This window comes from Dendrobates tinctorius, unplaced genomic scaffold (genome assembly GCF_039654945.1).
Source record: "Dendrobates tinctorius isolate UK_male_01 unplaced genomic scaffold, ASM3965494v1 ptg000095l, whole genome shotgun sequence".
Taxonomy (NCBI): domain Eukaryota; kingdom Metazoa; phylum Chordata; class Amphibia; order Anura; family Dendrobatidae; genus Dendrobates; species Dendrobates tinctorius.
The window spans coordinates 8,736,144-8,763,892 of record NW_027361763.1 but is presented as its reverse complement, the minus strand read 5'-3'; the positions used below and the strand labels follow the sequence as shown (position 1 = coordinate 8,763,892).

General features: G+C 43.4%; 1 long non-coding RNA gene across 1 annotated transcript; it reads right to left on the bottom strand.

Moving 5' to 3' along the window:
• Positions 1 to 27,451, bottom strand: LOC141098835 (uncharacterized). The gene is made up of 4 exons (XR_012234367.1): positions 27,311 to 27,451; positions 26,284 to 26,414; positions 23,275 to 23,306; positions 1 to 490 (listed from the first exon to the last, which is right to left on the bottom strand). It is a non-coding gene; the product is annotated as an uncharacterized lncRNA (long non-coding RNA).
• Positions 27,452 to 27,749: the final 298 nt, after the last annotated feature.

Genomic DNA, 27,749 nt, shown 5'->3' with positions numbered 1-27,749 from the left:
TATAGCCAAACCACATATAATAAAAATCAAAAAGACGAAAAAGAGGGTTTTTTTTTGTGAATATCTATTTTGCTATTACTTTGTATAATATTTCTATTTTTTTGCCTTATTTTTACTTATACACTCTTATGATGTGGCTCATTCATTATATTGGCCAGGTTTGGTGAACACGGAGCACAGTAAGCAAATTCTCATAAAAAGAGGCTTGTAACGCCATGACGCATATCCTTCTAGCCACTGGAGTTATGAATCCACACGAAACAGTCATGGCGGATAACGATTCCTGGATGCCGTCTCCCTGACTTCTTGTTTTTTATCTTTGCATTGGAATAATAATGTGTTTTACTATTAGTGAGTGCTGTCGTACTCCTGCTCTATATTCCTATTATGGTTTGGTGAGCAAGTCACGATAATTCATTGAATTTGTATCTTGAAGAATTGAGGGCTTTAATAAAATTCCCCAAAAAGTAAAGGACAAACCGGTTCCATTCTGCAAAATAAAACAAAAAAAATCAGAGAAATAAAGCAAAAAGTTTGGTCTCCTGCCAGAATTGGTTGGTTCCAAAAAATACCCCAAGGAGCAATACTAGCGCAACCTGACAAAGCTGTGCAGGTCATTCAGGACAAATAACAGGAAATCCACTTTAAGAATCTATTTTGTTATTTCCAAACTCCAGAATAAAATAAAAAATTCTTCCCCGGCTGAATAAAAAAAAAATAAATCACTCTAAAAGTGTCAAATGAAAATAATAAGAACTAAATCTGAGCACCAATAATTAATTCTTCATTTTTGCTTTCACATTTGAGAAAACACCAGGAGCTGACTAAACATAGAAACCAAGACTAACAAATAGAGATGTAAAATCACATTCTGGCAATGGAGTAAAGGAAAGCTGGAATGAGTTTTAAGGACAGTTTTAAATGCAATAAAAAATAAATACCACTCTTAATATGGACCACATCTATAGGAGTACAGCTACAATAATGTTGCCCCTATGTACAAGAATATAACTACTATAATACTGCCCCTATGAACAAGAATATAACTACTATAATACTGCCCCCTATGTACAAGAATATAACTACTATAATACTGCCCCCTATGTACAAGAATAAAACTACTATAATACAGCCCCTATGAACAAGAATATAACTACTATAATACTGCCCCTATGCACAAGAATATAACTACTATAACACTGCCCCTATGTACAAGAAAATAAGTACTATAATACTGCTCCTATGTACAAGAATATAACTACTATAATACTGTCCCTATGTACGAGAATATAACACTATAATACTGCTGCTATGTACAAGAATATAACTGCTATAATTCTGCCCCTATGTACAAGAATATAACTACTATAATACTGCTCCTATGTACAAGAATAAAACTACTATAATAGTGCTCCTATGTACAAGAATATAACTACTATAATGCTACCCCAATATGCAAGAATATAACTACTATAACACTGCCCCTATGTACAAGAATATAACTACTATAATACTGCCTCTATGAACAAGAATATAACTACTATAATACTGCTTCTATGTACAAGAATATAACTACTATAACACTGCCGCTATGTACAAGAATATAACTACTATAAAACTGCCCCTATGTATAAGAATATAACTACTATAATACTGCCCATATGTACAAGAATATAACTACTATAATACTGCTCCTATGTACAAGAATATAACTACTATAATACTGCCGCTATGTACAAGAATATAACTACGACAATACTGCCCCTATGTACAAGAATATAACTACTATAATACTGCCCCTATGTACAAGAATATAACTACTATAACACTGCCCCTATGTACAAGAAAATAAGTACTATAATACTGCTCCTATGTACAAGAATATAACTACTATAATACTGTCCCTATGTACGAGAATATAACACTATAATACTGCTGCTATGTACAAGAATATAACTACTATAATACTAATGCTATGTACAAGAATATAACTACTATAATACTGCTGCTATGTACAAGAATATAACTACTATAATACTGCCCCTATGTACAAGAATATAACTACTATAATACTGCCCCTATGTACAAGAATATAACTGCTATAATTCTGCCCCTATGTACAAGAATATAACTACTATAATACTGCTCCTATGTACAAGAATAAAACTACTATAATATTGCTCCTATGTACAAGAATATAACTACTATAATGCTACCCCTATATGCAAGAATATAACTACTATAATACTGCCCCTATGTACAAGAATATAACTACTATAATACTGCTCCTATGTGCAAGAATATAACTACTGAAATACTGCCGCTATGTACAAGAATATAACTACTATAATAATGCCCCTATGTACAAGAATATAACTACTATAATACTGCCCCTATGTACAAGAATATAACTACTATAACACTGCCCCTATGTACAAGAAAATAAGTACTATAATGCTGCTCCTATGTACAAGAATATAACTACTATAATACTGTCCCTATGTACAAGAATATAACTACTATAATACTGTCCCTATGTACAAGAATATAACTACGATAATACTGCCCCCTATGTACAAGAATATAGCTACTATAATACTGCTGCTATGTACAAGAATATAACTGCTATAATACTGCCCCTATGTACAAGAATATAACTACTATAATACTGCTCCTATGTACAAGAATAAATCTACTATAATACTGCCCTATTTTGAAGAACATGACTCCTATTATACTGCCCATATGTACAAGAATATTACAACTATAATAATGTCACTAAGTACTAGATTATAACTACTATAATACTGCCCCTATGTACAAGAATATAACTACTATAATACTGTCCCTATGTACAAGAATATAACTACTATTATAGTACTCCTTTGTTTTAGAATATAACTACTATAATTTTGCCCCCTAAGTACAAGAATATTACTATTATAATACTGCCCATATGTACAAGAATATAACTACTATAATACTCCCCCCTATGTACAAGAATATAACTACTATAATACTGCAAGAAGACACCAAGATAGCAATAAAAAAATTTTGATTCTAAAAATTAACTTTTATTCCAATATTTAAAACATGGATGATACCAGTATAGGGAACAGGGTACAGGATATTTTTAACATACAAAATATGCAATGTATCAGGGCACTACACTCGCCCTAATAGGCCCTAGTGCGTCCCTTCCTAGGAAGGGACGCACTAGGGCCTATTAGGGCGAGTGTAGTGCCCTGATACATTGCATATTTTGTATGTTAAAAATATCCTGTACCCTGTTCCCTATACTGGTATCATCCAGGTTTTAAATATTGGAATAAAAGTTAATTTTTAGGATCAAAATTTTTTTATTGCTATCTTGGTGTCTTCTTAGAGTATTTGATCCATTATTTTTTTGAGGTTTTTACTATAATACTGCCCCTTTGTAGAAGAATATAACTACTATAATACTGGCCCCTAGGTACAAGAATGTAACTACTATAATTCTGCCCCCTATGTACAAGAATATAACTGTTATAATACTGCTCCTATGTACAATAATATGAATGCCATTAGAACTATGAATAAGACCTTTGCTATTGCAATTTTTTCTGTGACAAAAGTCTCTATTAACATTTATGAATATTTAAGCTCCTCAGCAAACAAGTGAACAGATGGCATTATGTTGTATCCAAAAATCTCAAGTCTTCGTGACTGTGAGCCAAGATTAGTAACCACAATAGATCCATTTTATTGTTCCCTGCTGGATGTTTAGATGCTGAGGCTAAATAACAGTATGGAGAGGCGCCTGAATAGTTGAGCTACATTGAGAAATATAAGGTTATGCTGGAAATGGTAATTTTGATGGAACATATGCATTCTACTGTTGTCCGCTGTATCTCTATACTAGCGGCCCAATATACAGGTGCATCTCACAAAATTAGAATATCATCAAAATGTTAAATTTCATTTCTTCAAAACAAAAAGTGAAACTCCTATATTCTATAGAGTCATTCCAGACAGAGTGATCTATTTCACGTGTTCATTTCTGTTAGTGTTGATGATTACGGCTTACAGCCAATGAAAACCCAAAAGTCATTATCTCAGTAAATTAGAATACTTTATACACCAGCTTGAAAAATGATTTTAAAGTCTGAAATTTTGACCTACTGACATGTATGTTCAGTAAATGCACTTAATACTGGGTAGGGTATCCTTTCACATCGATTACTGCATGAATGCGGAGTGGCATGGAGGCAATCAGCCTGTGGAAGTTTCCACAATCAGTGATGGTTTGGGGAGCCATGTCATCTGCTGGTGTAGGTCCACTGTGTGTTATCAAGACCAAAGTCAGCGCAGCCGTCTACCAGGAAATTTTAGAGCACTTGATGCTTCCCTCTGCCGACAAGCTTTTTGGAGGAGGAAACTTCATTCTCCAGCAGGACTTGGCACCTGTCCACACTGCCAAAAGTACCAATACCTGGTGTACACACAACAGTATCACTGGGCTTGATTGTCCAGCAAACTTACCTAACCTTAACCCCATAGAGAATCTATGCGATATTGTCAAGAGGAAGATGAGAGACACCAGACCCAACAATGCAGACGAGCTGAAGGCTGCTATCAAAGCAACCTGGGCTTCCATAACCCCTCAGCAGTGCCACAGGCTGATCTCCTCCATGCCACACCACATTGATGCAGTTACTGATGCCAAAGAAGCCCCGACCAAGTACTGAGTGCATTTACTGAACACACATTTCAGTAGGCCAACATTTCAGATTTTAAAATCATTTTTTCAAGCTGGTGTTATAAAGTATTCTAATTTACGGAGATAATGACTTTTGGGTTTTCATTGGCTGTAAGCCATAATCATCAATATTAACAGAAATAAACATTTAAAAAAGATCACTCTGTGTGTAATGACACTGTGCAATATATGAATTTCACTTTTTGTATTGAAGAACTGAAATATATTAACTTTTTGATGATATTCTTGTTTTGTGAGATGCACCTGTACTTATTATTTACTGCTATGTATATCTTACGTTCTTTCATAGATCCACTGATCTGATCTGATCCACTGGACAAGTAGCGATGAGCGAACGTGTTCACCACTACTAAGGTACTCGCCCGAGTAAAACGGTACTTGGTGACTCAGCGTGCACCGAGCATTTCCAGGATTACTCGGCGGGAACTCGGGTCTCCACCCAGCTTTTTTGGTGGACTTTACAGATCCAGTCACAATGCAGGGATTGTCTGCCAGGCCATGAAACTCCGCAGTTATCTTTGTTGTGGTCATGCAGTGATTGGCTGGCAGCAGAGCATCATCAGGGGTAAAAGAGACCGGACACCGCCCTGCTCGGCTCATTCAGCTCCGGATTGAGATAGTGTAGGGAGAGCTGCTGCCGATATAGGGTCAGAATTTGGGATCTATTAGTCAGTGAGGGGTCTACCATCCTAAACTACTCACATCCAGCTAAAGCAACAGTCCTTCTAAGGACTAATTCTGGAGTATATAGGTTCCAGTGTTAGGTAGGCAGGGTAGTGTACGCCGCTCTGTACACATCAGTGCAAGTCCTGCAGGCAATGTATGTGTGTTTATAGATCATTGCATACAGCAAGAGGGTCCATTCCCTTTCTGTGTTCTGGTGCTGCTGCTGCTACTTGTATTTGCCCTGTATAGCTAGTCCCAGGTGTATTTTGAATACAGGCCACACATTTTTTGGTGTGGTATCTCCGTGCCAGCTCATATCTGTGAGTGCTCAAAGTCTGGCCAGTTTAGGCCGCTTTTTCTTTTTGTCCTGGGTGTCACAGTCTTTATATACAGCACTACTTAGCCCAAAAAAAAAAAAAAAAACAGGTAACACATTTGTCGTATCGCCGTGCAGCTGATATCTGAGCGTGCTCAAAGTTTGGCCAGTTTACAGCGTTTTTTTTTTATTGTCCTGGGTGAAGCTGTACTTATATACAGCATTATTTAGCCAAAAAAAGAAACAAAAAAACACATTTGTCATAGTGGTATCTCTGTGCCAGCTCATATCTGTGCATGCTCAAAATTTGGCCAGTTTACGTCTCTTTTCTTTTTTGTCCGGGGATGTCACTGGACTTATATACAGCAGTATTTCCCCCCCAAAAACTAAAAAAAATAAAAATTGTCGCAGTGGTATCTCCGTGCAGCTTATATCTGTGCGTGCTCAAGGTTTGGCCAGTTTATGGCTGAATTCTATTTTTGGTCCTTGGTGTCACTGGACTTATATTCAGCAGTATTTAGCCCAAAAATTAAAAAAATAAAGGCCACACATTTTTCGATGTGGCATCTGCGTTCCGGCTCATATCTGTGTGTGCTCAATGTTTGGCCAGTTTATGGTTGTTTTCTTTTTTGGTCCTGGGTGTCACTGGGCTTAGATACAGCACTATGTTGCATTATTTTAAAAAACAGCCCACATTTTACAGTGGGGTATATCTGTGACACGCCTCATACATCCGTGTCTCAAAAATTGAGGCATTTTTGGCCTAAATTCCCTTTTTTGGCCAACCTGTCACTCTCGTTATATCCAGCACTCTTTTGCAACCAATAATAAAAAGAGGAAATATATTTTACAGTGGGGCATATCTGTGACACGCCTCATACGTCCGCGTGATTAAAATTTGGGGATTTTAGGCCGGTATTCCAGTGTTTTCTTGTCTTTTACTCCAGTTACATACGGCACTCTGTTGCTTTTTATAAAAAACAGGCTACATTTTACAGTGGGGGATGTCGGTAAAAATAATTCGGTTTAAAGTTGTTATGGTAGCTTTATGACTGTGTTAAATGCTCCAACTACTACCACCATCATCATCTTCCGCCTAGAGGCAGACACTGTGCAGATAGAAAGTCTGAGTAGCAGAGGGTGAGCGCTTAGGTGCTGTTGTACTCTGTCTTGCACTCTGTCTCTATTACGAAGGCTAAATCTTCATGATGAAATCATGCCTGGAAGAGCCAGAGCAAGATTACGTGGAAGTTCACGGAGACAGGACTCGCAGCCACTGAAGTCTGGTGTTCCTGGGCAGGAGTCTGACAAGCCCTCACCTACTAATACTTAACTGGTTGGCCGCTGACATTTAAAAGAAGCCCAGGCATTGTCTAGAGCTGAAGATAGAGATTTTGACGTTTCGGCTGCATTTCTAGAGATGTCAATTGGATAGCGTGGTGGTCGGAGATGTGACTTCTACACCACCACATGAGCTGCCGCCTCTCCACCTCCGGATTTGCCGCACCCCTCAAATTCAGCAAGGACAAGGTCCTCTCCCCTCTGTAACAGTCTGTCATTGTAATTTTTTGGTTTAAACAATATTTATTCCTTTGTATGTAACCCCTTGTCATGTACAGCACCATTAAATTAATGGCGCTATATAAATAACTAAATAATAATACTATATGGGTGTTTCCTAGAGACAATCCATCAAACATGTTATTGAAGTTTTTTTTATGACCACTCTGTTCAGCTGGGCACAAACTATGTCAAATTGGTAGCTATACACCAGTGGGTGTTGGCAGTGTCATGTTGAATACAGTCCCCAGATGTTATGTAGGTCCCTAATCTCACCTCTACTTCAGCAGCATAATGAATTAATTGGAAAAGCATGTGGTATTGGTGTAGCTGTTGTTTTCTTGCCAACGAAACTTAATAACATCAATGAGGTGGTTAGCCACACAGAGAATGGAGAAATAGTAAAGATGACAATTGACAAGTAGTTTCACATTTGAAGTAAAACACAATTCAACAATTTCCTTTAACTCTTACAACACATTATATTCAAAAGCCTTGAAGAAAAAGATGAATATGTTGTGAAGCAAAAGCTATGAATAATTAATCACATCAATGATGTTACATAATTCTAAATATACACAACCTATCAGTAATGAAATTGTTTTCCTCCAAACATTTAAATTATCAGGCTAGTGTCATCTTGTGGAATGATATGAGCCACAAAACCCTTCAAATTGAAACTGTTGTGGATGTACTGTAGAATTTTCTCTTGAAATTTGGAAGTACATGCCCTCTATGCTGCTTGCAGTAAAGAACTGATTTGCCAGATATGTACTGAGTCAGGATGACCGGTCTGCGGGTACCTGTGCTGCGCTGCCTGTTTTGGCTGCGTCCCCTGTTTGCTGGCGGAAGGAATAGGGGAACGGACAGGCCCCATTACACAGAACAAGGGGTTTTGTTTAGACAGGGAACAATCACGGAAGTTTTGGGAAAAAAGAGGAGTGAGTCCCCAGCTGTGGCCGTGTGAGCAGCAAGGGGGGCAGTACAATATGCACCGGAAGCGCCAATGCTGCGGCAAAATGCAGCAGACACACCTGGTGACTTAGAGGCAGGGAGCCAGCCTAAGAGCAAGCGGGCAAGACAGCAATGATTTTTGGCGTGGACAAGAAGCGCATAGGAGGCTGAGTAGCGTGCTCCGTCCTTAGAGCAGTGGCACTCCAAAGTACTGTTCCCGTAGTCTCCCGCCACTAAAAGCAGTACTGTCATTTAGCAAGGCGCTGTTTGGCCAGTAACCACCAGAGAGCGAGGCGCCATGCGATCCTTGACCATGAGTACAGCACATGTGTGCAGTAGAGAGAGCCAGTTCATGCCACATGTACAGCTTGGATAACCAATATTTAAAAGGCACAGAGGAATGACAGAGGACGTTGGTACGGTCAGCAAGGTACTCCCTCAGCATCTTCCAAAACATTGCATTCCTTGTGACAGTACCCTGCGCCTCTGTGTCAGGGTGATGAGAGGGTCTGAGAAAACTCTGCAAGAACTTTGCCATTGTTCCACTGCCTCTGCTGTATTGGAGTTGTGTCTCTCTCACCTGTACTCCTTGCTTGGCCAATGAACTGTGTCCTCTGCCGCAAGTGTTTGAGATAGTAATTTTATTAATAATTCCGCTAAAAGGGCCCACTGGTACTGCAACATTTTATTACACCTGTCTGCCTCAGGACTAAGAGATATAAAGTTCTCCGATTACCATGGGTCTAGAAGTGTCAGGAATCAGTATTGCCTGTCTGTCATCCAAAATTTTGAGAAGGCAAAGGTCACGGGAAAGGCAGCGTAACATAAATTCAGCCCAATTCGTCCCAGACTGCTATCAGGCAAGACTTCCGTGTCGTCACCAAGGGGACGACTGAACATGCTGTCCTCCTCCTCCTTGTCCTCACGCCTACAACACTTACCCCGAACCTCAGTAAGATCATAGTAAAAACATCATTGTAAATACCTTCTTGTAAATTACACTCCTGAATTTTAAGCTCCCGCACCTCATTTTAGATTGTAAGTTGTCACGAGCAGGATTGTTTTGTTTGGGTTAAATTATTGTTATCGTTGTTACTTAGTGTAGATTGTAAGCTGTCACGAGCAAGGTAATTTTATTTGGGTTTAATTATTGGATTATTGTTATCATTGTTATTTAGGACTGTTGTGTTTGAAGCTGTTAAACTGTAAATATGTTTTTGCTCTATAATAACTCTCAATAATCAAATTAGAGCCTCCTCTTCTGAACGTTCGAAAGCTGCAAGCACGGAGTCATCAGTGCAGGGTTCTGGTCAGGAAAAACACCTTTCCTTGTGTCCTTCACCCCCACCAAAAGTTAAGGATGCGACAGCCCACACTTCAGATTACTCTATGGAGCTCTTTTCACATACCATGCCGGGGTTATCCTGTCAAATCCAGAATTCCCCAGTCCAAGATGAATCTGACATGGAGTGCACTGATGCACAGCCACTGCTAGATGATTCTGCTGGTACATCGACCCAGAGCGCTACATTGCCCTCGCAGTCTATTGAGCCAGAATGTTACCCTGATGAAACTCAGGTGCCCCTTCCCGCATACTATACCACCTTACACAGTGACACAGAGGAAGTTAAAGAGGAAGATGCAGATGACTTTGAAAAGGAGGTGATGGATGGCCCAGTTCTTGAGCCGGACGGGCATCCATTGGGGGAGGAGGGTGGCGCTGGCAATAGTTCAGATAAGGAGAAGGATCCGCAGCAGACATTGACATCATAGCAGCGGTTATCTGCCAGGCCCGTAGTTGTCCAAAAACGTGGACCAAAAACTAAAAGAGTTGCAGGACAGCTTGGCCACAGGGTCAACTTAGCACAGCATGCAAGGCCAGAAAATGTATACCATAGAAGGAAGAGTGCAGTGTGGCACTTCTTTATCCAAAATCCTACAGATGAGGCAAAGGTTACCTGTAAGAAGTGCGGAAGGACCTTTAACCGAGGTAAACAACTCAGAAATTTGAATACCAGTTGCATGCTTAGACATTTAATCAACATGCACTTGCAAGCATGGATGGACTAAAAAACCTCAGGTAGCACATGTGCACCTGCTCCAACTGAAGGTAGCCGGCAACGCTCCATCGCTTCCCCCACTGTAAGTCCACCGCCACCGTTAAGCACACCACCAGCACTAAATGTGGAGGTGTTGTCGCAAGACCAAAGCACTCAGGGAATCACAATGGTTTTGCAACACAACACTGAATCTAGGCCATCACCACCAATACCATCACCAACCCCCTCTCACTCCGTTCAGTCCACCGCTACTTCTCCCATATGCAGCTCTCCAGTCCAGCTCACCCTACCAGACACTCTAAGTAGGACAAGAAAGTACTCATAGTCTCATCCACGTACACTTTTTTTGAACGCCTACATTGCCAAACTAATCTCATTAGAGATGACGCCCTACCGTTTGGTTGAAAGCGAAGCTTTCCACGACCTCATGGCCTAGCACTCCATCCGCAGCTGTCAGTGTTGGACACGAGGTGTGTCACTATGGAACAGCTAGTGGTAAGCGTCAGCAGGCTGTGTTAAAGATGATGTCTTTGGGCGACAACAGACACACCGTGGAGGTACTGGCCGTCTACATCTTGAGGCAGGCAAGGTAGTCAGTGATAACGGCCGGAATTTTGTGGCAGCCATAACCCGTGCAAAACTCACACACATATCTTGCCTTGCCTTCCTTAATAATTATCCGGAGTTAACATCCCTGCTCCATAAGGTGCGAAGACTGTGCTCGCACATCCGTCGCTTGGACGTAGACTCCAGTCGTATGCAGAAGCTGCAGCGATTGCTCCACCTCCCCAAGCAACTATTCACTGCGGAGGCACGGCGTTGCCTGCATCCACCACTGCGCCACCAATCATTCCTTGGCATACCCACAGGAGCTCTGATTTTCTTTAAGCAGGACCTCTGACCATATCGGATAATCCACTTCTTTTTGAAATATTGCCTAGCAGTGATCATAATTACCCGGTGACTACTGAAACTCTACTTTAAAAGGGCGACTATATGATAAATGCCTTTGTTAGGCCGAAACGTCAGCTGTCGCTTCATCACTGTCAAATAAAATAAAAAGTTCACTTTGAGCATATTCCACGTGTGCAGTGATTTCATATCAAACTCATGTTTATGGGGCCACTGGCTCCATTTCACTAGCACCGCAGACTCAACTTCTCAGTCGAGTGCTAACCATCCCTAGTATCTAGTGTCAAATTCTGAACTGTTATGCCGCTATCACCTTGCACCTTCGGAGCTGGTGCACGCCGCCCGACTTCTTCATTTCCGGTCTCACGTCCAGTGCTGAGGTCCCATAGGGTGCGCACGTGTGCTGCGCGCTCGGTACCAGGTCCCATTGGGCTCGCTTGCGCACAGCCCGCAGCTCTGACTGCGCCCGCACCGACTCTGACGTCTCTATGGTCCTGGAGGACCTGACCCAGAAGCCCCGGCGTGCATTCCCTATATCAGGCCACCTCTTTCTGTAGGTGGCGCCTGATTATCGCTTTTGCTTCCTTGCTAGGCCTTCTTGGTGCCTGCATTGTGGCTCTCTGTACTCAGGTCCACTACCTTGTACTCTGGCGTGCTCCCCAGCACGGGCTCTGCTCTGTTTTATACCCACGCATGCTTCCCAGCACGCGCTCTGCTCTGTCTTGTACCCAGATGTGCTTACCAGGACGCGCTCTGCTTTGATTTGTACCCAGGCGTGCTTCCCAGTATGATTCCTGCACCATCCTGTACCTTGCGTGCCCCATTGTACACACTCTACGCACTTCCATACCCAGCGTGCCCCGAGTACATGCTATACATATTCCTGTACCCTGGGTGCCCCCATATTCACCCTGCTAAACACGGTCTCTCGTGTCTCCTTTGAGCCGGCCACCTGTATCCAACAGTCGTGGTATTTTATTCCCCTGGGCCTGCCCCTGACGCTTCCTGTTTTGGGGGTGGTCCTCACTAGGTCAGCTCGCCCGGGGTGGGTTGGTATCATGGCCCAGAGGGTCCACTCCAGGAGTCATCACACGAACAAGGGTGGGTAGTTTTGCTGGGCATAAAAGACTCGTTATGGAAAAGATTGAGGTGTACCCCATAGGGGAAAATGTTTGACAGGCAGCACACTTAGTGTATGGGCATTTCAAGTCTAGGAGACCTGCTCCTTTAAATTGGTCATAGTTTTTAATCAGGCCTTCCTCCACATCTCATCATCTGCCGCCACTAGATCACCAGCGTTAACTAGTTCTGTGCTGCTACAAGCAGTGTCGAATTCCGAACAGGGGTGGGTGGTTTTGCTGGGTGTATAATACTTGTTATGGAAAAGGTTGAGGTGTACCCCCCAGGGTAAAATGTTTGCCAGCCAACTCACTTAGTGTATGGGCATTACAAGTCTAGGAGACCCGCCACGACTTGGTAGCAGGGTAGGCCTTGCAGTCAATGCAGAAGAAAACAGAATGGGAGTGCAAAATTAATAATGTGAATTGGATTTTCCTGTGCCCATCCAGTAGCTGGGTTCAAAGGCTTATTGGGGTGCATATGACTTGGTAGCAAGGTAGGCCTTGCATTCAATGCAACATTTTTTATAGAAGCCCTCCTGGACATCTTGTGAAAGGGGTATTGGGGTGCGGTGTAATTCTTGGCTGCCCATCCACTCACTGCATAGGCTATAACAGTTTAGGAGACCCACTGTTTAATAATGGCCCTTTAAGCAGATTAATGCCGCCTGATGAGCCTGTAAAAATAGGCTCTTTGACTTTAAGAGTCCTTCCTTCATGAATGAAACAAGATGTGTCTGCTGATGTGTCACACACCATATGGCCAGCTAGGGTTGGTAAATGTTACAATGACATTTCACAGTGAATGCATTTGCTTTGGTTGAAAGCAATGTAAAAGTTGTAAAAGTTGAAATACGCTTCAAAAATGCTGCGTCTAAACATAGCCCAAGTGGTGGAGGAACATTTTGGTCTGGGGTTAATTATTTTGCCTTATATACATGTCATTAACCTGAAAAGCATGTACCTAAGCAGATTTCCCAGCAAAATCGGTTTTGGTTTCATATTGGTATGTTTTTTGGTGCACCGGTAAAAATGGCATGAAACTCTGACAACATTGTTTAAAGCTGTGAACTGGGAGTCAGGAATGCTTCCAGGGGCGATCCCTAAGATGTCCGCGTGTCATTTGAGCAGTGTTTCCATCATTTTTAGACGTTTTTAGACCTTAAAAGGACCCCCGGGGGGATTGCAGTAAAAATGCTCGGGTCTCCCATAGACTTACATTGGGCTTGTTGTTCTGTCCGAGTACTCGAGTATTCTAATTTGCTCGACCCGAACAATGAGCACCCAAGCATTTTAGTGCTCGCCCATCACTAGTCCTGATGTGTCAAGTCCCCGCATGCCTTGTTGTTTTCTGCATCAACGTCTGGAGTCCATTTGCCCACCCGGATCTGAAGCTTAGATGACCCATCTCACCATGTGAGTCTTATTCTACTTAGCTGTAGAGAAGCCACTGCCTGTTTCTAAGGTTTCCTTTTACAACTTTGACCGCAGCTCTGGATGTGACAAGAAAATAAAATCTCCCAAACAATAGACAACAGGTAAAGTAAAGTACTGTACTTATAAACCTGCTTAATATTTTACGCACAACTAAAAATGTAAAATCTCGTTAGTTGCGGAGCAGTAAATGCAGTCAATAATTCAGCATAGTCGCACCTGGATTTTGATACAAAGGTTTTATGAATTCAGGAATTGCACGTGACTCAATGCTTTACAGCGTTTTCGGCCTTATAACAAGGTAATACCTTGACGGGAGGAAAAATATTGTCCTATCTAATTTCATACAACCTAGAGGTTTACTTTCTGTAATTTATATTCTTGTTCCCAGCTTTTATTTCAGAACTATAAAGGCTATATAGCGGTTGTATTTCACTCTTTATTTCTTCATGATCCAGTTATTTTAATCTTCATCACCGAATGCCATAAAATAAGAAATACCTAGTGCTTTAAGGTCTTTACACACTTATTGCTAAGGGATCAAACTGTTTAATCCCCTGTTCAGACTACTTAACATGTATCTGATTTCACCTCCTGCAGCTATTATTGTAATCTATAAGAAAGCGCCTTAATTTTGGACCATAATGAGGACTTCACAAGTCCCTATTAAAGTAATATTCACTGACTCAGGCAGGGTGAGTGTCGGGAGCCAAAGACTGATTGCCGTTACGGCCACATGTCAGCTTCTGTGACCACCAAGTGCATTATCAACGTATGTGCCACAGAGAAAAAGTGAGGCACAAACTGACATAAATGATTAACATGGGATATAACAGGGACAGATCAAGCATTATAGTAGTTATATTCTTGTACATAGGGGGCAGAATTATAGTAGTTATATTCTTGTACATAGAGAGCAGTATTATAGTAGTTATATTCTTGTACATAGGGGGCAGTATTATAGTAGTTATATTCTTGGACATAGGGGGCAGTATTACAGTAGTTATATTCTTGTACATAGGGAGCAGCATTATAGTAGTTATATTCTTGTACATAGGGAGCAGTATTATAGTAGTTATATTCTTGTACATAGGAGCAGTATTATATTAGTTATATTCTTGTACATAGGAGCAGTATTATAGTAGTTATATTCTTGTACACAGGGGCAATATTATAGTAGTTATATTCTTGTACACAGGGGCAGTATTATAGTAGTTATATTCTTGTACATAGGAGCAGTATCATAGTAGTTATATCCTTGTACATAGGAGCAGTATTATAGTAGTTATATACTTGTACATAGGGGCAGTATTATAGCAGTTATATTCTTGTACATAGGGACAGTATTATAGTAGTTATAATCTTGTATATAGGAGCAGTATTATAGTAGCTATATTCTTGTACATAGGGGCAGTATTATAGTAGTCATATTCTTGTACATAGGGGGCAATATTATAGTAGTTATATTCTTGTACATGGGGGCAGTATTATAGTAGTTATATTCTTGTACATAAGGGCAGTATTATAGTAGTTATATTCTTGTACATAGGGGGCAGTATTATTGTAGCTATATTCTTGTACATAGGGGCAGTATTATCGTAGTTATATTCTTGTACATAGGGACAGTATTATAGTAGTTAAAATCTTGTATATAGGAGCAGTATTATAGTAGTTATATTCTTGTACATAGGGGCAGTATTATAGTAGTTATATTCTTGTACATAGGGGGCAGTATTATAGTAGTTATATTCTTGTACATAGGGGCAGTATTATAGTAGTTATATTCTTGTACATAGGGGCAGTATTATAGTAGTTATATTCTTGCACATGGGGAGCAGTATTATAGTAGTTATATTCTTGTGCATAGGAGCTGTATTATAATAGTTGTATTCTTGTACATAGGGGCAGTATTACAGTAGTTATATTCTTGTACATAGGAGCAGTATTATAGTAGTTATAATCTTGTATAAAGGAGCAGTATTATAGCAGTTATATTCTTGTACACAGGGGCAATATTATAGCAGTTATATTCTTGTACACAGGGGGCAGTATTATAGTAGTTATATTCTTGTACATAGGAGCAGTATCATAGTAGTTATATTCTTGTACATAGGAGCAGTATCATAGTAGTTATATTCTTGTACATAGGAGCAGTATTATAGTAGTTATAATCTTGTATAAAGGAGCAGTATTATAGCAGTTATATTCTTGTACACAGGGGCAATATTATAGCAGTTATATTCTTGTACACAGGGGCAGTATTATAGTAGTTATATTCTTGTACATAGGAGCAGTATTATAGTAGATATATTCTTGTACATAGGAGCTGTATTATAATAGTTATATTCTTGTACATAGGAGCAGTATTACAGTAGCTATATTCTTGTACATAGGAGCAGTATTATAGTAGTTATATTCTTGTACATAGGGGCAATATTATAGTAGTTATATTCTTGTACATAGGGACAGTATTATAGTAGTTATATTCTTGTACATAGGAGCAGTATTATAGTAGTTATAATCTTGTATATAGGAGCAGTAATATAGTAGTTATATTCTTGTACATAGGAGCAGTATTATAGTAGTTATATTCTTGTACATAGGAGCAGTATTATAGTAGTTATATTCTTGTACATAGGGGGCAGTATTATAGTAGTTATATTCTTGTACATAGGGAGCAGTATTATAGTAGTTATATTCTTTTACATAGGGGGCAGTATTATAGTAGTTATAATCTTGTATAAAGGAGCAGTATTATAGCAGTTATATTCTTGTACACAGGGGCAACATTATAGCAGTTATATTCTTGTACACAGGGGCAGTATTATAGTAGTTATATTCTTGTACATAGGAGCAGTATCATAGTAGGTGTCACGCCGTGCTCACCTGGGGGCGGGACCTCGGTCCCGACGTCATCTCTTCCGGAGCTGCGGTCACTCCGGGGGTCCTGTAGGGTGCGCACGTGCAGCTCTCGCCCCCGGGACTCCTCCTACATGTCACGTTTGCGCTTGCGCGCTCCTGTCAGTGCTGTATAGGGCTCGGTCCTCTCTATGGTAATGGAGGACCTGACCCGGAACCTGTAGTGGTCATGTGCTTTCTGGCTAGTTCCTGACCCGGAACCAGTAGTAGTCATGTGCTATATCAGACGACCTCCCCCTAGGGGAGGTGCCTGATTATTGCTGTGCTTCCTGGCTTGGTCTGCCGTGTCCCTGCCTGGCTGTGCGCTGTACTCAGGTCCTCTGCCTTGCACTCTGTTGTGCCTCTTGGCACACGCTCTGAATCTGCACTCTGCTTTGTACTTGGTTGTGCCTCCTGGCACACGCTCTGACCCTGTGTTCTGTCTCGTACTCGGTTGTGCCTCCTGGCACATGCTCTGACACTGTACTCTGTCTCATACTCGGTTGTGCCTCCTGGCACACGCTCTTACCCTGTACTCTGTCTTATACTCAGTCGTGCCTCCTGGCACACACTCTGATTCCGTGCTCTGTCTTATACTCAGTTGTGCCTCCGGGCACACACTCTGATCCTGTACTTAGTCTCTTACTCTGTTACACCTCCTGGCACACCTGCTGCCTGACTCAGTGCTCTGACGTGCTCCTTGCACGCTTCCTGCTTCACTCACACCCGGACGAACGAAGTTCTCTGTATACCACGTGTTCCCATGTCCACACTTTACACGTTCCTGCAGACACTCTCACCCACTCGTGTCTCCTGTGAGCTGGCCGCCTGGTGCCAGCAGTCGTGGTGCCTCACCCCCTGGGGCTTGCCCCTGACACTCCCTGTATAGGGGGTGGTCTTCACTAGGTCAGCTCGCCCTGGGAGGGTTGGTGTCACGACCCAGAGGGTCCACTCCAGGAGTCGTCACAGTATAATCAGGCCATGGACCCCGCTGGTGCCACCACCTCCATCCAAAAGGAACTGGTGTTCCTACGGGAGAGTCAGACCAGGATTATGGTCTTTTTGAAATCCATGGAGTCTCGTTTGTCGGCCATACAATCCGTTTCTACCCAGTCCTCGGCCCCGCACCCGATGCCGCGCCTCGGCAAGCCACCCCGATATAGCGGGGACCCTAAGTTTTGTCGAGGATTTCTGAACCAATGCCGGTTACATTTTGAGCTTTTGCCGCAGCACTATCCCACGGAGCGCGCCCAAATTGCCTTTATTGTTTCACACTTAGAGGGGGAGGCATTAGCATGGGTGAACCCCCTCTGGGAGCGCAATGACCCACTCGTCTCTCGGCTTTCCACCTTTTTGGACACCTTCCGCAAGGTGTTCGACGAGCCGGGTCGGCTGGCCTCTATCACCGAGTCCCTCTTTAACCTCCATCAGGGTACGCTACCGGTAGGACAGTATGCCATCCGTTTTCGTACCTTGGCCTCCGAACTCGGTTGGAACAACGAGGCTCTCGTAGGGATCTTTTGGCGTGGCCTGTCCAGTCGGATCAAAGACGTACTGGCAGGTCGGGATACTCCCACCTCTTTAGAGGATCTGATCTCACTGGCGACACGCATCGACCTGCGGTTTCAGGAACGTGCCCGTGAATTAGCTCCTCTCACCTCCTCCGTTCCTGCTCCAAGAAGCCGGGAAACTTCTCCGCCTAGGGTTGATAGGAGAGGCCTCCCTAGGTGTACGTGATTCCTCTCCTCCCCTGCTCGTGTCCGTATTATTGAATCTCGGTGCCAAGCGTTATTCTGAGGAGGCTTTCCTGGATTCTGGCGCAGAGGGGAATTTTATCACACTCGAGGCGGTTAAAAAATACCGGATTCCTGTCAGATCCCTGGAGACTCCTCGGTCGATTGTTTCGGTCAATGGTACGTCCGTGCTGGAGTCCGTTACCCAGGCCACCGAAGAGATCGAGCTGCAGATCGGAGCCCTGCACCTGGAGAAGATCTCCTTCCTCGTCTTGTCCACCATGTCTCACGCACTTCTTCTAGGCCTCCCTTGGCTACGGACTCATGAGCCAACCCTGGACTGGCGGTCGGGCGAGATACTCCGGTGGGGACCGTTCTGTCAGGAGAAGTGCCTGTTGCCCGTCCGTCTGATGAACTCTGCCGGTCCATCCCCGGCACCTACAGGTCTGCCGTCGGCTTACTGGTCCTTTGCAGATGTTTTCGACAAGAAGGAGGCCGAGACTCTGCCCCCCCATCGGCCATATGACTGTCCGATTGACCTCATTCCTGGTTCTACGCCACCCAGGGGTAGGATATACCCGCTATCCCCTGCTGAGACCCAAGCTATGTCTGACTATATCCAGGAGAACCTTGCTAGAGGTTTCATCCGTAATTCCTCCTCGCCCGCGGGAGCGGGATTTTTCTTTGTAAAAAAGAAGGACGGCTCCCTCCGTCCTTGCATAGACTACCGAGGCCTGAACAATATCACGGTCAAGAACAAGTACCCATTGCCATTGATCCCGGAGCTCTTTGACCGACTTAGAGGAGCTCGAATTTTCACCAAACTGGATCTTCGTGGGGCCTACAACTTGATCCGCATTCGTTCCGGGGATGAGTGGAAGACCGCCTTTAACACCAGAGACGGTCACTACGAGTACTTGGTCATGCCCTTCGGCCTCTGCAATGCCCCAGCGGTTTTCCAGGAGTTCGTGAATGACGTCTTCCGGGATATGCTGTACTCTTGCGTGGTAGTCTATCTGGATGACATCCTCGTTTTTTCTCCAGACCTCTCCGCCCACAGAAAGAACGTGCGTCAAGTCCTCCAGCGCCTGAGGGAGAACCGCCTTTATGCCAAGCTCGAGAAATGTGCCTTCGAGCAAACGTCCCTGCCATTCTTGGGGTACATTATCTCAGAATCAGGTCTATGCATGGATCCGGCAAAAGTGTCCGCCGTCCTCGATTGGCCACAGCCCCATGGGGTGAAGGCAATCCAACGCTTCCTTGGTTTTGCGAACTACTACCGACAGTTCGTTCCTCATTTTTCCTCGTTGGTTCGCCCCATCTCGTCCCTTATCTGCAAGGGAGCTAACCCAAAGGCTTGGCCCTCTGAGGCTGAAGAGGCCTTCCAGTCGTTGAAACAAGCCTTCGCCGCTGCTCCGGCGCTTCACCGACCTGAGGTTAGTAGACCTTTCACTCTCGAGGTAGACGCATCCTCTACTGGGGCTGGCGCAGTCCTTCTGCAGAAATCCTCTTCTGGACGTTTTGTCACCTGTGGCTTCTTTTCTAAAGTATTTTCCTCCACTGAGCAGAACTACTCCATTGGCGACAAAGAGCTATTGGCCATTAAGTTGGCCTTGGAGGAGTGGAGGTACTTACTGGAGGGTGCCATACATCCATTCAAGATCTTCACAGACCATAAGAACCTGGCGTACATCCAGTCCGCACAGAGGCTCAATCCTCGGCAAGCCAGGTGGTCCCTATTCTTCGCCCGCTTTGACTTTGAGCTACATTTTCGGCCCGGCGATAAGAACGTTAGAGCGGATGCGTTGTCAAGATCATTCCTGTCGTCTGATGCAGAGGAAGAACCCTCTCATATCATTGATTTATCCAAAGTAATTACTGTGGCTCCTGTCAAGTTAACCACGTTACCTCCGGAAGAACCTTTGTGGCTGAGAATAACCGAAAACGAGTGCTAAATTGGGGACATTCGTCCAAGATTGCCGGCCACGTTGGTGTCAAAAAGACTTTGGACTTAATCTCTCGCCATTATTGGTGGCCTTCACTCTCCCAGGATGTTAAAGACTTTGTAGCATCTTGCCCGTCCTGTGCCCAGAACAAGATACCCAGACAACCACCCTCCGGGCTTCTGTTCCCGCTTCCCATTCCGTCGGCTCCATGGCAGCACATAGCCATGGATTTCATTACTGATCTGCCTTGTTCTTCCGGTTGTACTGTGGTCTTGGTGGTTGTAGACCGATTTTCAAAGATGGCTCACTTCATTCCTCTTCCCGGACTACCCTCTGCTCCTGACTTGGCGAAGATCTTCATTTCCCATATCTTCAGGATTCACGGCTTCCCCCAGCACATCGTGTCGGATAGAGGGGTCCAATTCACCTCCCGGTTCTGGAGAGCTCTATGCGGACTCTTGAAAGTGTCATTGGATTTCTCTTCCGCCTATCACCCCCAAACCAATGGGCAGGTGGAACGTACCAACCAGATCCTTACATCCTATCTCCGGCATTTTTCTAATGCTCATCAGAATGACTGGGTCGGCCTACTTCCTTGGGCTGAGTTCGCCTACAATAATCACTCCAGTGAATCGTCTACCAAGTCTCCTTTCTTCATCGTCTTTGGACAGCATCTCAATGTGCCTCTACCGGTACTTCCTGTCTCGGGGGGGGTACCTGCTGCCGATTCTCAGTCTGTGGAGTTCTCCAGGGTATGGCAGGAGACCAAAACCGCTCTCGAGAAAGCACGGGACAGAATGAAATTACACGCTGACAAGAGGCGCCTGGACGTTCCTTCATTTCTCCCTGGTGACAAGGTGTGGCTCTCCACCAAATACGTCCGCCTTAAGGTACCATCTTACAAACTGGGTCCCCGTTACATTGGTCCTTTTGAGGTCCTCAGGCGGATTAATGATGTTGCTTACAAATTGAAGCTGCCTCCTTCACTCCGTATTCCCAATTCCTTCCATGTGTCTCTCCTAAAACCTGTGGTTCTTAACCGATTTCATCCTTCTCCAGGCCACACACCCCAGCCTGTTGGCTTGGGGGATGAGTTTGAGGTGAATGACATTTTAGCCATGAAGAAGGTAAGAGGGAGAACCATGTTCCTGGTCGATTGGAAGGGTTTTGGCCCCGAGGAGAGGTCATGGGAACCCAGGGAGAATATCCACGCACCCCAGATTTTGTCTAAGTTCCTCTCCAGTTTTAGAAAGAGGGGGCGTAAAGGGGGGGGTACTGTCACGCCGTGCTCACCTGGGGGCGGGACCTCGGTCCCGAAGTCATCTCTTCCGGAGCTGCGGTCACTCCGGGGGTCCTGTAGGGTGCGCACGCGCAGCTCTCGCCCCCGGGCCTCCTCCTACATGTCACGTTTGCGCTTGCGCGCTCCTGTCAGTGCTGTATAGGGCTCGGTCCTCTCTATGGTAATGGAGGACCTGACCCGGAACCTGTAGTGGTCATGTGCTTTCTGGCTAGTTCCTGACCCGGAACCAGTAGTAGTCATGTGCTATATCAGACGACCTCCCCCTAGGAGGTGCCTGATTATTGCTGTGCTTCCTGGCTTGGTCTGCCGTGTCCCTGCCTGGCTGTGCGCTGTACTCAGGTCCTCTGCCTTGCACTCTGTTGTGCCTCTTGGCACACGCTCTGAATCTGCACTCTGCTTTGTACTTGGTTGTGCCTCCTGACACACGCTCTGACCCTGTGTTCTGTCTCGTACTCGGTTGTGCCTCCTGGCACATGCTCTGACACTGTACTCTGTCTCATACTCGGTTGTGCCTCCTGGCACACGCTCTTACCCTGTACTCTGTCTTATACTCAGTCGTGCCTCCTGGCACACACTCTGATTCCGTGCTCTGTCTTATACTCAGTTGTGCCTCTGGGCACACACTCTGATCCTGTACTTAGTCTCTTACTCTGTTACACCTCCTGGCACACCTGCTGCCTGACTCAGTGCTCTGACGTGCTCCTTGCACGCTTCCTGCTTCACTCACACCCGGACGAACGAAGTTCTCTGTATACCACGTGTTCCCGTGTCCACACTTTACACGTTCCTGCAGACACTCTCACCCACTCGTGTCTCCTGTGAGCCGGCCGCCTGGTGCCAGCAGTCGTGGTGCCTCACCCCCTGGGGCTTGCCCCTGACACTCCCTGTATAGGGGGTGGTCTTCACTAGGTCAGCTCGCCCTGGGAGGGTTGGTGTCACGACCCAGAGGGTCCACTCCAGGAGTCGTCACAGTAGGTATATTCTTGTACATAGGAGCAGTATTATAGTAGTTATATTCTTGTACATAGGGGCAGTATTATAATAGTTATACTCTTGTACATAGGGACAGTATTATAGTAGTTATATTCTTGTACATAGGGAGCAGTATTATAGTAGTTATATTTTTGTACATATGGGCAGTATTATAGTAGTTATAATCTTGTATATAGGAGCAGCATTATAGTAGTTATAATCTTGTATATAGGGGCAGTATTATAGTAGTTATATTCTTGTACATGGGGGCAGTATTATAGTAGTTATATTCTTGTACATAAGGGCAGTATTATAGTAGATATATTCTTGCACATGGGGAGCAGTATTATAGTAGTTATATTCTTGTACATAGTAGCTGTATTATAATAGTTATATTCTTGTACATAGGGGCAGTATTACAGTAGTTATATTCTTGTACATAGGACCAGTATTATAGTAGTTATATTCTTGTACATAGGAGCAGTATTATAGTAGTTATAATCTTGCACATAGGAGCAGTATTATAGTAGTTGTGTTCTTGTACATAAGATACAGTATTATATTAGTTATATTCTTGCAGAATTATAGTAGTTGCCACCGCCCCGGTGAATCTTTATTTGAAATAAAAAAGCAAAGTTATACTCACCTTTACGCCTAATCCTCTGAATCCCATGTCTCCTGTGAAAAACGAAAAATAATAAACAACCATATTTATCACATGTCATACAAAAAATAATCCATATCTGTCCCACAAATATTCAAATGATTTGGTTAGCAGTCACTGCTCTCCACTCCAGCCGGCTCAGTGAGACCGGAGTGTATTCATGCTCCTGCAGGGTGTAGTAAGGGGCTGCCATGAGAAAGGTCACCGGAGTTCATAGCTGATGAGCCCCGGTCACTGCTCGCTGGTTGAGAAAATTCTATCTAATAATTGGATCTTCGTGGGACAAAGGGATTATTGTCAGATAGGTGAGGAATATGGTGGTTGAGTTTTATTTCTGTCTTACAGGCAACATGGGCTTCAGTGGATTATCTTTTCATTGGACAGATGAGGATTATTGTGGTATAATATTTTTATTCTTTCACAGGGGATATTGGCTTTAGTGGGTTAGATGTAAAGGGAAGTTATTTTTATTTCAAATAAAGGTGTCAGTGTATTTATTTCAATTAAAGGACTATATTCTGGCTTTGCCTTTTTACAATATAAATATGTGGTTAGTAATGGGGCTGTCTTATAGACACCTCTCCATTACTAACCTCTGAGCTTGATGTCATCGGGCATGGAACAGCTGACCTCAATGCCAAACCTATTGCTCCACTTGCCACCGCACCAGGGCAAGTGGGATGAGCAATGCTAAGGGCCAGAATTAGCGCATTTAATATATGTTTCTTTTCTGGGGCAGCTGCAGGCTTCTATTTTTAAGCTGGGGGCCAATATCCATGGCCTCTTACCAGTCTGAGAATACCAGCCCCCTGCTTTCTGCATTAGCTTTGCTGGCTGTCAAAAAAGGGGGGACCCATGCCGTTTTTTTAAATTATTTATTTAAACAATTAAAAAATACTGCTTGGGGATACTTTTTATTCTTGATAACCAGTCCTGACAAAGCTGACAGTTGTGGGCTGTTATTCTCAGACTAGTAATGGGTCATGGATTTTAACCCCCCAAGCCTAAATATAGCAGCCCGTAACTATCGGTTTTGCCTGTGCTTGTTATTAAAAATAGAAAAGCTGAAATGTCATTTTTTTTTATTTATAGCACATCTACTGGTTGATGAATACTCATCGTTGTTTGCTGGCCATCGCTGCTGTCAGTGACAAGAGGCATACGCTGCTCAGAGTAGTACTCTCTTATCAGCTCATGCATGTGACCCGCAGTGACCCTTACCACCAGTCAGGCTGAGTTCACACGTGGCGTTTTTTTCACGTTTCCGCGGCGGTTTTAACCTTGCGATTTTGATGCGAAAATGCGAAATATAAGCATCCCATGCATTCCTATGGGATTCCGCAATGCTGTGCTAATGCTGCGGTTTTTACCGCGGCGGAATCGCTTCGCGGTAAAAACCACAGCATGCTCATTAATTTTGCGGAATCGCGGCGATCCTGCACCCATAGGAATGCATTGTTCCACTTACTTCCCGCATGTGGCTGTGCCCACCATGCGAAAAGTAAGCAGAACAATTGCGGATGGTACCCACGGTCCAGAGGAGAGGAGACTGTCCTCCAGGCTTTGGGTACCATATCCCTGTAAAAAATAGAATTTAAAATAAAAAATATTGTTATCTCACCTTCTGACGTCCCACGCAGCCTTCCCGCCTCTCTCCATGCTCTCGTTTCCAGTAATCCTTTGCGAAAATGTCCACGATGATGTCCGTTCTCGTGGGATCGCGAAGTATCGCGGTCATTCGCGCAACGTCATCGCGAATTACCGTGAGACGTTGAGATCCCGCGAGAACGGACGTAATTTCGGGCATTTTCGCAAAGGATTACTGGGAACGAGAGCGTGGAGAGAGGCGGGAAGGCTGCGCGGGATGTCGAAAAGTAAGAATAACACCATTTTTTATTTTTTTATTATTTTTTACATTTTATCTTTTACTACTGATGCTGCATAGACGGCCTCAGTAGTAAAAAGTTGGTCACACTCGTCAAACACTATGTTTGACTAGTGTGACCAACCTGTCAATCAGTTCTCCAAGCGATGCTACAGATCGCTTGGAAAACGCTAGCATTCTGCAAGCTAATTACGCTTGCAAAATGCTAGCTTTTCTGCGTGAAAATCTTGGGAATTTAACATGCGATTTTCCCGCGGAATGGAATTTCAGAACTCTCGCGGTAATTTCCGCGAGAGTTCTGCTACGTGTGAACTTAGCCTCACAGCTGCTGGCTCTCATGCTGTCATCTGACTGCATGGGAAAAACAGCTCTCTAATGATATTACCACCGATCAGAACCCATGTTTGCCTCCCTGTCGCACAGATGACAGCGTGTCAAACACCAGATGTTCTGGCTCCCCATTCATCTGAATGGGGTCCAGTTACGGGTTCGGGTTCGGGTACTGTTCTGGTACTCAAACTGAATTTTTTTTAAATGATCGGTCCTATGGAATTTTGGAAGCAACCCTTTTTGTTACTTGCTTTTGCAGTCTTATTGCTGACCATCTCTTTTTCCTACAAATGTACCTTCTAGAATTTGGAATAAAATGTTCATCAAGTGTTTAAAAGTGAAATTTCCCTTTGCATGAATTTTTTTTTCTCCCATTTCTAACTTTTTATGTAATGATGGTCTCACCCCGAGGTGTGATAAAACTTTTTACATTCGCAGTGTTTGATATCGCACTTCTGTACTATAGAAGTTATATAAATGTTATCTGTGTTTCCAGGTTTCCTCCCAGTTTCTCCGCAGTCCCATTTCTATGTATGATAAGGAGAGCACATTTATTTGACAAGCTGCTGATCGAAGTCTAGATGCTTTAAAACTAAAAAATTGGATTTTAGCTTATATTGTGAAGAATTCATTCCACAAACACAATTATCTGCATCCTGTGCCGATACTTGCTCGTACTGTAACACTGGGCTTGAGTTTTGTACTAAAAGTACGAGCTGCAAGCCGAATATAAGCCGAGTGTTATGTTATTTCACAATGTTTGTATCCAGACCTACCTGTTTCCGAATTTAGCAGCATTTATCGCATTATATGGGGGCGTCTTAACACCGGATTTGAGGCCAATAACCAAACATGCAGTGGGGAAAATAAGTATTTGATACACTGCTAATTTTCCACGTTTTCCCACCTACAAAGAACGGAGAGGGCTGTGATTTTTATCGTAGTTACACTTCAAGTGTGAGAGACAAATATCTAAAAATAAAAAACAGAAAATCGATTGTATGATTTTTACATTATTATTAAATTGCATTTTATTGTATGAAATAAGTATTTGATCACCGACCAACCAGCAATAATACTGGATCTCACAGACCTGTTAGTTTTTTGTTATGATGCCTCCTATTCTGCACTCATTACCTGTATTATTTGCGCCCATTTGACCTCGTTACCTGTATAAAAGACACCTGTCCACACACTCAGTCACACTCTAAGGCTATGTGCACACAGTGCGGATCCTCCTACGGATTTTTCCACGCAGATTTTATGAAATCCGCAGGTCAAATGACCTGCATTTTTCCTGCGGATTTCTTCCTATTTTTTTGCGGTTTTTGTGCGGTTTTTGTGTGGTTTTCCACTGTGGTTTTCCACCTGCGGATTTGTAGAATGGAGCAGGTGGAAAACTGCAGCAAAACCGCACAAAAGAAGTGACGTACTTCTTTTAAATCCTCAGCAATTCCGCACTGATTTTTCTGCACAGCTTTTTTTTTTCCCATTGATTTACATTGTACTGTAAATCACAGTGCGGATCTGCAGCGTTTCTGCGCGGAAAAATCCGCTGCGGATCCGCAGCAAATCTGCATCGTGTGCACATAGCCTAAGTTCTCCACCATGGCCAAGACAAAAGAGATGTCTAAGGACACAAGGGACAAAATTGTAGACCTGCACAAGGCTGGGATGGGATACAGGACAATATTCAGGTAGCTTTGGAGAAGTTATCAACTGCTGGCACAATTATTAGAAAATGAAAGAAACACAAGATGACTGTCAGCCTTTTTCGTTCTGAGGCTCCATGCAAAATCTCACCTCGTGGGGTTAGGATGATTCTGAGAAAGAGTAAGAATCAGCCCAGAGCTACACAAGATGACCTGGTTGATAACCTGAAGATAGCTGGGATCACAGTTTCAAACAACTGCTAGTAACACACTACGCCGTCATAGATTAAAATCCTGCAGAGCACACAAGGTCATCTGTGCTCAAACCAGCACATGTCCAGGTCCATTTGAAGATCACTAATGACCATCTTGATGATCCAGAGCAGGCATGGGAGAAGGTCACGTGGTCAGATGAGATCAAAATAGAACTTTTTGGTATAAACTTGACTCGCCATGTTTGGAGGAAGACGAAGGATGAGTACAACCTCAAGAACACCATCCCAACTATGAAGCATGGTGGCGAAAACATCATACATTGGGGGAAGTTTAACTATTGCTGTACTCTAATTAACCTTATTATTATTACTACC